This window comes from Leopardus geoffroyi, chromosome C2 (assembly GCF_018350155.1).
Source record: "Leopardus geoffroyi isolate Oge1 chromosome C2, O.geoffroyi_Oge1_pat1.0, whole genome shotgun sequence".
Classification (NCBI taxonomy): Eukaryota; Metazoa; Chordata; class Mammalia; order Carnivora; family Felidae; genus Leopardus; species Leopardus geoffroyi.
In genome coordinates this window covers 58,032,442-58,047,472 of record NC_059333.1, presented here as the reverse complement: position 1 = coordinate 58,047,472, position 15,031 = coordinate 58,032,442, and the positions used below count along the sequence as shown (strand labels likewise).

The 15,031-nt window shown below is 43.4% G+C and overlaps 1 long non-coding RNA gene across 1 annotated transcript in view; it reads right to left on the bottom strand.

The window, feature by feature from the left end:
* Positions 1 to 14,087, bottom strand: part of LOC123610847 — a 187,870-nt gene extending 173,783 nt beyond the window's left edge. The window contains exon 1 of the long non-coding RNA XR_006718315.1: positions 13,824 to 14,087. This is a non-coding gene — a long non-coding RNA (uncharacterized LOC123610847). The remainder of the gene's footprint in view (positions 1 to 13,823) is intronic.
* Positions 14,088 to 15,031: the final 944 nt, after the last annotated feature.

Here is a 15,031-nt window from a genome sequence, read left to right as displayed (position 1 = left end):
ACTACTCCTCAAATATAACCTATTGGGTTCTTGAGTTTGATTTGAAAACTTCTTTTCTTGCCATCCTAACAAGCTGGCTTATAAAGTGATTATGAATTCTAACATCAAGCTCTTACCAGAATTTCCTGCAGATTGCAAAATAAAGGTTTGGTCTCCAGATGGCTACAAGATATAGAGCGGCAAGAGACTGAAGAGTAATAATAACTTCGTGCTACGCGAGAAGATGCCTGTGATTTGGCTGAAGACGATTTCCCTGGGAAGAATGCCCACTTGATATTAGAAAATGTCTCATTGGAGGGGGCTCCAGCTCAAGAATCGTGAGAGTCCCACAGCAGCCCTCCAGCCCACTGTGCTGAAGGCCTCAACGCGAAGAGGTGCTTTCTCCTGAGGACTCACTTCCGTCCTTAGGGGCTGCACACAAATACTGTGCACTGGGCCTTGTATGGAAACCAATTTAACAATAAATTTCATATTAAAAAAAATACTGTGCTAAGCAAGACGGGTGCAAACCTGGGGCCCCGGGCGCAAAAGCAACTCCTGAAACAAGCAGCTGAAAGCCCAAGAAGATTGCAACAAAAGTGTGAAAAAGAAGAGAGGAGAAGAAAAGGGGAGATCCGGAGGGCAGGGGTGGGGGGGGGGGGCGGAGAAGAGAAAAGGAAAAAGAGAAAAAAGAATTCAGACTATCCCAGGTAGCACTGGGATTGTAGATTGCATGAGAAAAAAAAAAAAAAATCCCCAACGAAACAGAAGAGAGAAAGCTCTCTGAGTTTCATTAACTGACCTTAGCCAGAAATAACACAAGGAAGAATTGCAGGCTGACTTTACAAACAGTCTCAACTGAAAAGATGAAGGTTATTAGAGCTTTTATTTGTTGCTTGGTTCAATCAAACCCCTTCCCCAGTAAGCTTCTCACCTAAAGCCCCATTTGAGAAAATATCATCTAGTCATTAAAAACAAAAATCTTCCAGTTCTATGTAGACAGGAAAATAGTTTAAGACATCAACTGTAGAGTCAAAATTCAGGGAGCTATTAACACACAAGTAACCTAGTTTTAAAAGGGGCGCACTCCTGGCTCGAATGACTCACTTTGTCAAGCCCCTCCGCCCTCCTCCCCCTACAGTACACAACACACATCACACCCCTGCCGCTCCTCCCATGGACTTTAGGTGTCACACTCCAGCCCATCCACACGCATGAGCCCGTTCCCCTCACCTACTTCAGTGCCTGGCACATGCCGAATGGGCGTGTCAACATCTGGGGCAGTCTTCTCCCTCAGTTATTGTGCTCACGGTGTGGCCTGAGAAGCCTGCAAAGCCCCCTGCTCAAAAGTGCGGTTTCTGTCCCTCTTCTAGGGATTCCTGCTGTTCCAAGTAGGTAGGTGGGCGTCCCAGCATCAGCACCACCGAGCTGCTCGTAACAAAGGACCTCAGGTCGCACTCTCAGACCTACCGCGGAACGAGAGCGCGCATTTAACAAGACCTGCCAGTGTTCTGTACACAACTGAAATTTGAGAAGTACCATTCCACGGAGCCCCACTTCTACGCCACACAGAGTCCACCACTGGAGAAAGGGACGGTTTTCTTAAGTCCTCACTGGAATGAGTCCTGGGGACCTTCTTTAACATCTTCACCCTGATATCAACGTGCTGTGGACTTTAGGCAAGTCTGAGAGACGCAAAGGCAAGCGTATGTGCTTGTATATTTCCTAGTAGCCGCATCCAAAGGTGAAAAGAAATAGCTGAAAATTATTTTACCAATACATTTTAACCCAACATATACAAAATATAATTATTTCAACATGCAACGGGTACAAAAATTTATTGACATATTTTACATTTTCTTTCATACTATGTCCTCGAAACTCTGCATTTTATATTCACAGCACAACTCAATCTGGGCGTGCCACATTTCCTTTTTTTTTTTTTAGGTTTATTTATTTATTTTGAGAGAGAGAGAGAGCACGCAGGAGGGGTAGAGAAAGAGGGAGAGAGAGGATCCCAAGCAGGATCCCCATTGTCAGTGCAGAACCGGACGTGGGGCTCCATCTCATGAACTGTGAGATCATGTCCTGAGCCCAGACCAAGTCGGATGCTTAACCGACTGAGCCATCCAGGCGCCCACGGGCTTGCCACGTTTCACATGCCCAGAAGCCACCCGTGTCTAGTGGCTTCAGTATTGCCCTATGTATCTCACATACATACAAACAGTACGTGTATTTTCTGTGTACTAGATGATTTATGTGGACATACCTTCTGATCACTAAATGCTGCCATTTGTAGAGAATTCATCACTCGGGTCTGTCACGAGTTATGCCAACTATCATGGACCCTAGTTATTGTCATCCTGGTATTTATTAAACCTGGCATGCCCTCACATAATTCAAAACATAGATAATTATAGGTGTTTCAAAAATTTTAACACATTTCCTATTCATTGTTTCCTCTAACAGAGAGCAACTTTGGGGGTTTGGTGCACTGGGCTATGCTGTCAGATGTGATGCCTCCAGATGTCCCCTCTGCTGGAGGATGTGTCCTGTGTACGTTGTTTCTGCAGTGGGGAGAGGATGGCCAAGATAGAGTCAGAGGAGAGCCATGTTGGGAATGTAGACTTGGAGTCAGAAAGAGCCAGGGAAGACTACTGGGACTGCGACTCGCTCTCCGAGTGGTTTTCCTTCCTGAACCCTAGGTTCCCCGTCCGTGAAATACGCTCCTGCCCTAGAGTGGGTGTGAGGCTTACGGGAGAAAATACTGGCTAACACTTCCTCAGTTCCCAGCCGTGGTCCACCCTCATTCATTTGTAACTGTTTTTATAGCATCCCAACATACCAGATGTCTGGCCTGTCATCCAGGAGAGGGGGGCAAGCTGTGGTGAGGTTCCAAAGTGGGCTGGCCATTCATCTTGTTGGGCGGCTCTGTGTGGAGGCTGTTGGCAGCTCTGTTTAGCAGGGACAGGCCCTCGGTTGGCACTCAGCTATAACTTCAAGCCATTTAGTCACATCCCGCTGGACAGACCCATTATTTCTGAAGAGTTAGAGCAGCAGCTCACAAGATGGATGGCTCCTTCCCATCTGGCCGGTTCCCAGGGGACATCCCTCACAGTGTTCGGCTTCTCAGGGACAACCTTTCTGCTCGATCGACTTGGGCAGATTGAGTCCTGCCTCCTGAGTTCTCACGTCTGACATGCCCTCCATGAGTTTGCGATGGCAATGGTAGCACTCTGGGTGGAGATCCGTAAGAAGTCTTTTCATCCCAGAGGGTCTTACATTCCTGTCTCCAGCCCACCTGTTGTAAGAAGCCACTGTAGGAATGATATAATCCTGGGATGACAGTGGAGCTCTGGAGGGAATGGCACAGGGCCACAGAGGTGCCATCGACCAGGTGTTTATAATCGTAACACTGTGCCTTGGATGATAGAAGCCTGGGTGACCAACCGTCCTGGTTTACCAGGGATTTCCCCGAGTGCAAAACTTTTGTCAGATGATTAAGGAGCCTAGACAATAGGTTTCCTCCTTAGGAGCAGCTGGGTAGAGCAATGCTTCTCAAACTTTAATGCAGATATGAGTCACCTGGGAATCCTGTTAAAATGCAGATTCTGGTTCTGGAGGTCTGAGGTGGGACCCGAGATTCTTCATGTCTAACAAGCACCAGCTAGTACTGATGCTGGGATTTGCAGGCCACACTCTGAGTAACACTGGGGTGGTGGGCCTACATGGGGCTATGGAAAGGCCTAGGCTGGCATCCTGGCATACCTGTTCCCAGATGGTATTCTTAGAACTTCACTTTCCTGATTGGCTCTACCTCTCCTGGCCCTGAGGATGAAACCCACCATTCAGCTACTCATAATTCTGTGTCCCGCACCCCCTGACCGTCCATCTTCCTCTGAAGAAGTTTTCCCCTTACTGTTTTTACCCTCCTTATTCATACCAGTGCTCACACTTTCCAATCCAACAATCCAATCCACAATCCAAATCCAAATCCAATCCACAATCGTATCCAACAAATGCAAGTTTCCTCCTCTCATTTCTCACACCTCCACCAGTGGTGATTCAAAGTTACCACTCGGAGGCACCTGAATGGCTCAGTGAATTAAGCATCTGAATCTTGATTTCTGCTCAGGTCATGGTCCCAGGGTCGTGAGATCAAGCCCTGAGTCGGACTCTGCACTGAGCATGGAGCCTGCTTGAGATTCTCTCTCTCCCTCTTTGCTCCTCTCCCCCACTCTTTCTCTAAAAAACAAACAAATAAATAAATATACTAAAAACAAAAACCCCCCAAAAACCCCCACAAAGCTACCACTGTTAAAACTCCCCACCTTTTCAACTTACCCTCTTCACCCATTTCCAATGTACATTTGGATTTAGGTCTAAGTTTGTCATACACATTCCCTTCCTACATACAGTGCACTCTAGCTATAGGTTTTCCTGCTATGGTAGGCAGAAATCTAAGCAGACCCCCAGGATTCCTGGCTCCCAGTGTATATACACCTTCTGCCAGTAATTCAGTCAAACGTCAATCTAGGTGCTGCTATGAAGAGATTTTGCAGACGTAATTAATTTCCCTAATCAGTTGACTCCAAGTAGAGAGATCACCCTTGGTGGGCCTGACCTAATCAGATGAACCCTTAAACAGAACTGGGCCCTTCTTGGCATAAGAGACTGGAACCGCGAAAGGGAGGTTCTCTTTCGCAGGCTTTGAAGACAGAGGGCGCCTTGTGACTGGGAACTGCAGGGAACTGTAAACACTGAGAGTAGGTCTTGATTGACAGCAAGGAAACAAAGACAGTCCTCCAACTAACTGTAAGGAACTAAATTTGGCCAACCACCCGCACCAGCTTGGATGCAGATTTCTCTCCAGAGCCTCCAGACAAGAATATAGACCAGTCCATCCCTTGATTTTGGTTTGTGAGACCCTGAGGAGAGGATCCAACTTCTGACCCACAGAAATTATAGATGATAAACGGGCATTGTTTCAAGCCACCAAATGTGTGGTGATTTGTTATGCAGCAATGGAAACGTCATCCACTAATATACCCACCCAGATTACCAAAACAAGAGAACAAATAATCACCAGTCCATTTGGCTGGAATTTCTCTTGTACAATTTCTTCCAAAAGTCAAAGTATACTGGGTCAAAGTATGAGTGAGATGATATGCACACAGCATCTAGAAGAAATGTTAGAGAAGTTGTGGACCATGGTTTAACAAACCCCCTGACTCATCTCTGATCTCACTTGTTACCATTTCCCCCTCACTTCTCCTGGACTAGCCATACTAGCCTCCTTGCTCTTCCTCGAGTACATCTGGGGTGTATCACCCTTGGGGACTTGCACATGTGGATCCCTCTGCCTCTGTCACTCTTCCTCCAGGAAGCTGCATGACTTCCTTCCTCACAGGCTGTAGGTCCCCATTCACAAGCCTCCTTATCACTCACATCTGTGGTGAACATGATTTGTCATACATGTGGTCACTATTTAAAATACCCACCCTCTGGGGCACCAGGGTGGCTCAGTTGTTTAAGCGTCTGACTCTTGATTTTAGCTCAGATCATAATTTCATGGTTTGTGAGATCAAGCCATGGAGCCACATCAGGCTCCACACTGACAGCACAGAGCCTACTTGGGATTCTCTCCCTCTCTCTCTCTGCCCCTCCCCTGTGCTCTCTCTCTCAAAATAAATAAACCTTAAAAAAATTAAAATAAATTAAAAAAAAAAAACCACCCTGGGCACACCTGGGTGGCTCAGTTGGTTAAATCCCTGACTTCAGCTCAGGTCATGATCTCACGGTTCATGTGAGTTTGAGCCCCGCATCAGGCCCTATGTTGACAGCTCAGAGCCTGGAGCCTGCTTCGGATCCTGTGTCTCCCTTGCTCTCTGCCCCTCCCTTGCTCATGCTTTCTCTCTGTCTCTCAAAAATAAATAAACGTTAAAAAAAAACAACAACCCACCCTCAAACCCTTCCCCATCAACACCTACCAGCATTCATATGCATGTCCTATCCCCCTGCCTTGTCTCTCCCCAGCAGTAATCAATATCTTTTTTTTTTTTTTTTTTTTTTTTTACTTGTCTCCACTAGAGCATCGATCTGGGAGAGCAGCGTCTGTCTGTTTCTTCCCTGCTGTAGCCCCAAATCCTAGCAGAGTGTCTGACACATGGTGGGCCCTCAATACATCTTAGTAGATAGGGGGTTATTGTAAATTGTGTGATACAGGAAAACCTTCTATATAAGACGATAACCACAGTTAACAAGATTGCTGCACATATCAGCTACAAAAAGAAAATGCATTCTGACTTCAAATCCATATATATATATATATATATATATATATATATATTCTTTCTATACTATTTATAACTTGTAATAATAGGCTGATGTACTTAAAAATGCCTGGGTGTCTGTAAACTTTCACGTGCAAACACAGGCACACACTCGAGTACACCCATTCAGGCACACATGCACGTGGACACACACAGCTTAATAACAGATAGTGAGCATCACACACGTAGGGATTTTTTAGAGGGAGAATTGTCTACCAACCCTGAACAGCACGGCTGGCACCCAGTGCCAAAGTAACTTAGCACAAAGTAACAGAAAATTCTCTTGGAAGGAAAGGTAGTCCTGGTGCAGATGTCTGTTCAAATATCTCCCCGACCAACTCAGCTTAACTTGGATGAATTCACCAAATCTCTGTGTCAAGCACAAAGACAGAGAGTAAAGCACATTGGTGTCTAAAAGGTGCCTGGACAGTTACACAGTGGCCTTAATTTAGTGCTAATGGTTTAATTTCTAGGTTGCACGTCCTCCTTCCTTAAACAGCATTTAGTATAATTGATGCCAGGTTAATCACCGCGCCAGCCATGGGAAGTGTCCACAGGGCAGGAACCACATACTGTTTTACCTGTGCTTAAAGAGGAGAATGTCACGCCTGTCTGAAGAAACAATGCTGCCTGAAAACAGTGCTGAGTCCCAGATGAGATCTTTGAGAACAATCAAGGATGAAGCACAAGGTGGGAAAGAGACCAAACACTTCCTAGTATCTAAGAATTGGATGTTTAATTTTTGTATTATTTTTGTAATGTTTATTCATTTTTGAGAGACAGAGTGTGAGTGGGGGAGGGGCAGAGCGACACAGAATCCAAAGCAGGCTCCAGACTCTAAGTTGTCAGTACAGAGCCCGACACTGGGCTCAAACTCCTGAACCATGAGATCACGACCTGAGCCAAAGTTGGATGCTTAACTGACTGAGCCATGCAGGTGCCCCAATTTTTTTTTTTATTTTAGAGAGAGAGAAAGCAGGGGAGAGGGGCAGATGCAGAGAGAGAGAGAATCTTAAGCAGGCTCCACACTCAGCACAGAGTCTGACATGGGGGTCGATCTCACGACCCCGGGATCATGACCTGAGCTGAAATCAAGAGTCGGATGCTCACCCAACTGATCCACGCAGGAGCCACACATCAGAGTCTAAGAATTAATGTGAAGATTAAGGTAACTGTTTTTTTCTTCTTTATATTATTAGTTTCCAAAATTACATATCATTTTATAATTATTGACAATACACTATTATGGGGGGAAAAACATACGGAAAGTATTCCCAATTTTAGTTGGGACTTAACTTAGTCCATTAGGTTTGCTGTAATGGAATACCACAGACTGGGTGGCTTATAAGCAATAGAAATTTATTTCTCACAGTTCAGACTGGGAAGTTCAAGATTCAGGCACCAGTAGATTCAGAATCTGGTCGTAACTGTCTCCTTGTATGGTGGAAGGGGTGGGGGAGCTCTCTGGGTGTCTTTTTTAAGGGCACTAATCCCATTCATGAGGGCTCCACCCTCATGACTTAATCACCTCCAAAGACGTCACCTCTTAATACCATCACACTGGGGTTAGGCTTCAACATATAAATTGCAGGGGGATATATAAGGAACTATAAGACTCTAAGGAAGCACACTAAAATGTTAACAGTGGATATCTCTGAACACTGGGATTACTGCTGAATGTTATCCCTCTGCCTTTGCTTTTTATTTTCTAAATTTTTGACAGTGAGTATGTGTCACATTTTCAATTTTTAGAAAAGCTGGTTAATTTTCTAAACATTGCTACCATACTCTTTTTACGTAACAGATTTCATCTCTGATTCCTGAAATACACTGAGAGGGGAAAGTTTTTTATCTTGTAGACATAAAGGGCATATTTCCCATAAAGCATACGCCCTTTAGAAGCAATCTTTCTTAAGATTTTTCCTAAGATTTTTCCATCACTTGTTGAAACAGGGCAGGCCTGGAGAGCTACATGTCTGGACTTATGCTCATTTGAACCCAGGGCTGGAGTGACCTTGGAGATCAGCCAGTGCCAGTCTCTTTCCCAGTGGCGGAACAGAGTTCCTGAGACAGGACGGGATTTGCTCAAGGTCACACTCTGTTGGTGACATCATAATAAACCCAGGCCTAGAATCTCAGAAGGAACTATGTTCTCTCTTTTCTGTGTGTTCATGCTGCTTATTCTTTGGACTCAGATGGAGAATCCTTACGAATATGTATATATATATATATATACCTTATATATAGTAGATCCTCAATAAATGACGATTGGAAGAATAGAAAAACTAACTAAACTAAAAGAGTCTTGACTAGTAATGATTAACACTTTACATTGGGAAGAAGAGCCTCTGGAAATAAACACCCATTCCTTTTTGTTACCTTGACAGGAGAAAAGAAAAAGCAAAGACAAAACTACCTTAAGAGTAGAACATCTCCCACTGTCTGCGAAACACGTTGGCATCAGGTGCCGGGACTTGTTGCCAGAGAGGAAGTCAAAATGACTCTGATGAGGGAAACACACAGGAAAGCCTGCACAGATCCTTCTTCAGGGGTCCAAAGAACTTGGAAGAGATGTTAAAATGTCTCTATCTCTTCCTGGTGGGTAAAGAGAAAACCTAATTCAGTGGCCACAAGGGAGCTCCAGTAAGCAATTGATGGAGGGGCCTCCAGAACCCAGTGGGGTATCACTGAGCTCAGCAAAAACCAAAGCGGCCAACACATGACAAACTTCAGGTAGTAAAAGAAAGTTTAAATGTACCCTAGAGGCAGTCAAAGGAACAGAAAGAACATTTAGTCTCCAAAGTAGGGACAGTTTTAGAAGCAAAGAGAACATTTTCAGGATTTAGTAAGGCTTACTAATGACGATGCACAGGCCTCTCCAATGACAGGCTGTACATAAAATGCAGGGCTTGCCTTTCTTCTTCTGTCCTCTTTCTATCATTCAAATAAACTACATTCTCCTCAGTACCTGGGCTTACTCTGAGGCACGGCCATTTCACACAACTCAGGAGACCACACCGCTCACAAACATGGCAGCTAGCAGAGTTGATGGAAATTTCTCCATCATCCCCAATATGAGGGCCTCCAAAGCTAGTTTTCATATTTTCCCATCCAGAGATGCCTTTTCTGAGGATTTCAAATGGTCTTTTTAACCACAGTCTCTGACCCAGTTGAAACATAATGCAAATATAAGTATGGTATATCAGATGTGCTTTCTTTAAATGTTTTTCTCTCCTGATTCTGAAACGGGGGATTTGAATTTTCTTTATAGGATGAGAAAACAAAAGGTCACTGAAGACCGTATTGTGGCATCGCTATCCTATGTGTCATGGAATCAGGCGGGGGGGGGGGGGGGGGGCGCAGGGTTGCAATGGACAAAGATATGCATCTGGTTCTTATAGAGAGCCAACTTTCTTAGATGCTTCCCTTATTGGAAGACAGGCTTCTCTTCCCAAGATAATCTCTATTTCTTCTCATTTACTAACAGCAGTACTGAGACTTATTTGGTAAAAAGATGGCTTTTCTCCCAGAGCTGTCCAGGCTGAGAGGAAATCTATCAAGGGTTTTCACATTTATAAAAGGGTCTTAAACACAGAAGTGGCTTAATATGCATTCAGTAAGTACTCTGTAGAAGGTAGAATAATGTCCCTCCCAAAGATGTCCATGTCCTAATCCCTGGAACCTGTGAAAATGTAACCTTACAAGGCTGAAGGGACTTTGCAGATGTGATCAAGTTAAGGATCTTGCAATCGGGGGGGGGGGGGGGTGTCCCTGTCCCTGGGTGGCTTAATCAGTTAAGCTTCCAGATCTTGGTTTCAGCTCAGGTCATGAACTCGGGGTTTGTGGGTTTGAGCCCCACATTAGGCTCTGTGCTGATGGCACAGAGCCTGCTTGGGAGTCTCTCTCTCTCCCTCTCTCTCTCTCTCTCTCTCTGCCTGCTCTCTCTTAAAATAAATAAATAAGTGTTTTTTAAAAAGGATGTTGCAATGGGGAAATTATTCTGTATTTTCTTAGTGGGTTCAATGTAATCACATGGGTTCTTAGAGGTTAAAGATGGAGACAGGAAAGTGACAGTAAAAGACAGTTTCCAGATGCCACACTGCTGCCTTTGAAGATGGAGGAAGGGCCCCAAGCAAAGGAATGCAGGCAGCCTTTAGCAACTGAAAAAGGCAAGGAAGCAGATTCTTCCCTAAAGCCTCCAGAGGGACCGCACCCCTTCTGACACGTTAATTGTAGTCTTCTAAGACCCATTTCAGACTTTGACCTCCAGAACCGTAAAATATTAAATTTGTATTGTTTTAAGCCACTAAGTTTGTGATCACTCATTTCAACAGTAGTAACAGGAAGTTCCCCAACTGATAAGGAATATTGGAGAATTACCCAAATTATCCTTCACCCTTTTCTTTAAAGAGATGACTGATAAACAGGAAAAGCAATGCCAGAGACTTCTAGTGTGCACTCTTCCACTAGCCTCTCCCAATAAAACTGTGCTAGAATGACGTGCAAGAATGAGCACACAGAGCCATGACCACCCCCATATGGGCCAAATGGCATTTCACGAAGCCATATGCAACCAGAACAATCAATTCTAAATTATAGAGCTTTTCACTCTGCAAATCAGCTTTCCGGCTTCCTCTTTACTCCAGATTATAACAAATCCAAATACCTCAGTAGCACATGAAACAAAGACATTGCCTAATGTGTAATTTGGGAGGGAATTTAATGATACATCTGTCTGTTTTGACAAAGCACAGTCTTGAAGTATCTATTTAAAATAAAATCAGCAGATTGGCAACGATTAAAAATGAAAGGCTATAAAAAGTTTAGGGAAAAAAGCATTAAAGTCTAATAGCTCTTGGTTTATGTGCCAGTACTATAGTAAATATTTGCAGCACCAAATTTCTTCTCCTGGAATTTCGGCATTAGTTACTGCAAAAAATACCACCATTAAACACATACCAAAGCATCCATCTTTATAAATATTAGGCAATGCATCCATCTGGGATGCAGTAAGACTGGGGGGTGCATAATATTTCAAAAGATTTTATTAGATGTTGCTGAGCATTATCTTTCAAACCATTAAGGTAGGAACAATACACAACTCTCCCGCATAAAGACTGCCTTGAAATCTTTTTGAAACTACACTAATGTTAGTTTGCCTGAGCAATTTATTAAGGAATGGTGAAAGTTTGTGAGTTTAGAATGTTCTGAATGATCACTGGGAAATACACTGAACAGTAACGTAATGTATTGATATCTGTTCTCAGAAGCTTTAATATAGTTTAGGCCTTAAGGCAATAACGTAATGACAATCAGAATGGCTACTACCAAAATGAACGTTTAAGTTAGCCATGAAGTCGCAGGAATTACCAGTGACTGAATGCACCTGTAAGAACTCTAGGGGTAAAAGCTACGTAGGCAACAGTCCCAGACCCATAACCCCATCCTAAATCACCTTCCCATGCAGACCTCAGTGCTCTCTTGAGATTAATCTTGCTTTACCTTCCAGTTCTGGTCATACTCAGTGTCTCCTTAGGTCCCCTGCTTCCTTTCCCCAGCTTAGCTGATTGGAATTGTTGGAGGCTGGTAACAATCCAGTCCTTGCTTCATGTATCTTTTACCTGGTATCAATCTGCTGATATAAATTGTCTTGCATGAGTTCCTTATGCTATGATGAAGCCTTACATTCAGTGACTCTCCCAAGAATTACAATGGCAACTTCAGAATAATTCTATTAACTAGTTATTTGTGTAAATGGTTAGTTAACTGTGTAAATTTACTTGTGTAACTTTTAAACTCGTTATTTGTGGAAATTTATAAAACTAGTTAATTGTATAAATGGCTAGAGATGGTTTAGGGCTTGGCATAGGACTCTGCAAACGTGAAATGTTAATACCTTTACTATTATAACTACTTTCTTAGAATATAGTTGTCCAAAGCTTATCCAAGAAGAAAACAGGGGAAGAGAATATGATCAAAGAAATCATATTTATTAATGTATTCAATATATATTTATTGTATATCTACTATATACGATGTCTCGTGCTAAGTGTTGAAAACACACTGAGGGAGAAGATGGACATGGTTGCGACTTTTTCCCTCATAGTCTAAAATGATTGCTAAAGCTCCAGCCATCACAAATGCACTGCAGTCAGGATGTAGGGAGGGATAAAGAAGAGCATGTCTTCCCTCTTTAAGGGAGGAACTAGCCACCTCATCACTTAAAACTTGTTGCAAAAACTTAGTCTCATTCACACTGAGCTGCAAGTTTCCTGAGGAAAATAGATTCTTAGCTGTGTGCCCAGCTCAAAATTAGTGCCCTTTATTTCTAAGAAAGGAGGACAAATGGATCTTGGAAGTTAACTAACATATCTGACATAGTATCTTTATTCCTTTTATATTCAGTAGCACATAGCCTGACTTTAAGCACAGGAAATTCTCCAGTTAGTTTGAATAATAATCAACTGTGACAACATAAGACACAGCTAGCGTCACATGAATGTAAAATATTACCATTGAAGTAAAAATCTACTAGCTTTTAATTCAGGAAATTGGCACTTGAAACTCATGGTCTGAAAGATGTTTTAGGACAGAAACAAGATCGATCCCGTAATATACGGACTTATCTTCTGTTAACAGTTATTTCAACTTCAGATTTGGTTTTTAATTTTTACAGTTATTTCTATTAACAGATTGTTTTTCTTTTCAAAATAGCTAAGTATCATTCTTGTATAAAACATCTGTCCTCAGGGTTTCTTTCTAGAATGGACTGCATTCTCTCCTTATTTATGAAAATGATTCAGAAATAAATTCACTCATTCAGTATATGCCTACGGAGTACCTACTGTGTAGCAGGCACTGTTCTAGGTCCCAGATAATAATAGAGCATGCAGTATATTTTTTAAATGCTTTCAGGGAGTGTCTTATTCAAGTGTAGGAAGAGAGAAAACAAAGAACAAAGAAAATCTTTCTTTCCAGTTTTGCAACTTCTGTGAGTGATGCAAAAAGAAACAAACACTAGTTAATGTTCCTTTACTTCTATAATGCTAAAACAAGCATAGCCTGATTGTTAAATAAAGATGAGTGGCGGGGGCCTCATTTGCAGAGCCGAACAGACCCGCTGAACAGGAGGTGACTTTATGGTAAGGACAGGAAAAACAACAGAGAAGGAAAAAGTTGGCAAATGTTAACTAAAGAACAAGATTTCATTATAAGACGGAATGAAACGTGAATGAAAGAACCTGCCCCACCCCAACCAATGGTGATTGCGAAGAGCGTTTTGTCGGTGTTGGTTCTGGAACTCCGGAGCTTCCCGTGGTGAAATGTGAAACTGACCCTGTGCATGGGGGAGGAAAGGAGAGACAAGAACCACGCAGCCACTCCACGCTGGCAGATGGCGGGTTTAATAAGCCAGGGAACTTACACGCGAAGCTTGTCTCGAGAAGCCGCAGGACGGCAGGTGTCCACACCCGCTGCCTGCCAGAAACTTAAAAGGTTGCATCGAGGCCTTACCTGGCTTAAGTCAAGCGTCTCGCTCGTCCAGGTTGTCTCAGCAGCGCTTTGCTCTCTCACGTCTGTATCCCTGAAAATGGCTCCGGCTTTGGAACTGGGGGGCAGAATCTGCAGAAGGAGGACTCCACAGATGGGCGCGGGGAGGAGCCTCCGATTGCCCCAGACCAGCTCTGGAGTTGAGGGTCAACCTGCGGTCACGTCCATTCAATGACCTCCTTCAACAGATGCAAATGGCTGGAAACACAATAGCTTCTTTTGCTCTGTTACATCTTAACCACTGAAGAGTTATGGGCCTAGCGAGCAGAGGAGGGGCCACCCCAGGGCAGAAGGAGGTGAAACCTGTGAGGTATTGCTGAGCAGGAATTCTCAGTCAAGGCAATGGACCCACCCATTCATTCATGTTGCTGCTGGGGCCACGGATAAACAAAAGGGACACAGTCCCAGCCTTCCTGTGGTATCTAGTTTAGTGAGGGTTTCAGACATTATAGAAACAAAAATATGTATCCATAAATCGTGCATGGTACCCTGAAGGCAAAGTAAAACCGTGATGAGAAATTATGGTATGTGGTCGGGTGTTAAACTGGTTGTGTGAGGGAGAGGGAGTGGTCAGTGAGAACTAAGAAAAAGGCCTCTGAGCACAGACAAAAGGGATGAGTAGAAATCAGCTGGGGGGTGGGGGCGGGTAGAGTGGGCTCCTTCTGGGAAAGCATTAAACACTGGCGGTTGCTGGTGAGCAAAGAGATTTTGGAGACTGAAACCATTTAAAAAGTCCCATTGTTTGAGCGCATGTGACTCATTTGAATGTTGATATATATTGTAGAACATTTTCCATTAGTTGCATTTAATATATCCCTAGCACTGGAATGCTGGGGCTAGCTCATACTGGCTCACTGGATCTTCCTGTAGGCATCTCTCCCTAAATCGTGTTCAGTGATATCAAAATGGTAGCTTGAAATTGGCCTCGGTCAGAGTATTTACTCAGTGGCAAAAGCTACACCCGAGGGCATTTTCTTTTTCCTTCTGGAGAGCTGGTCATTAAACATTTACCAACACATCATTGCTCTTCTGTGAACTAATGCTAGGATGAGGAGGTAAGAAACACCTGAAGAAAAGACGTAATTTAAACCACTTTAAGCAAAAATTGATATAATATTTTGCTATTTCACTAATGGTGTAACATCTTCCTAGAGAAAGTATCAAGATTATTT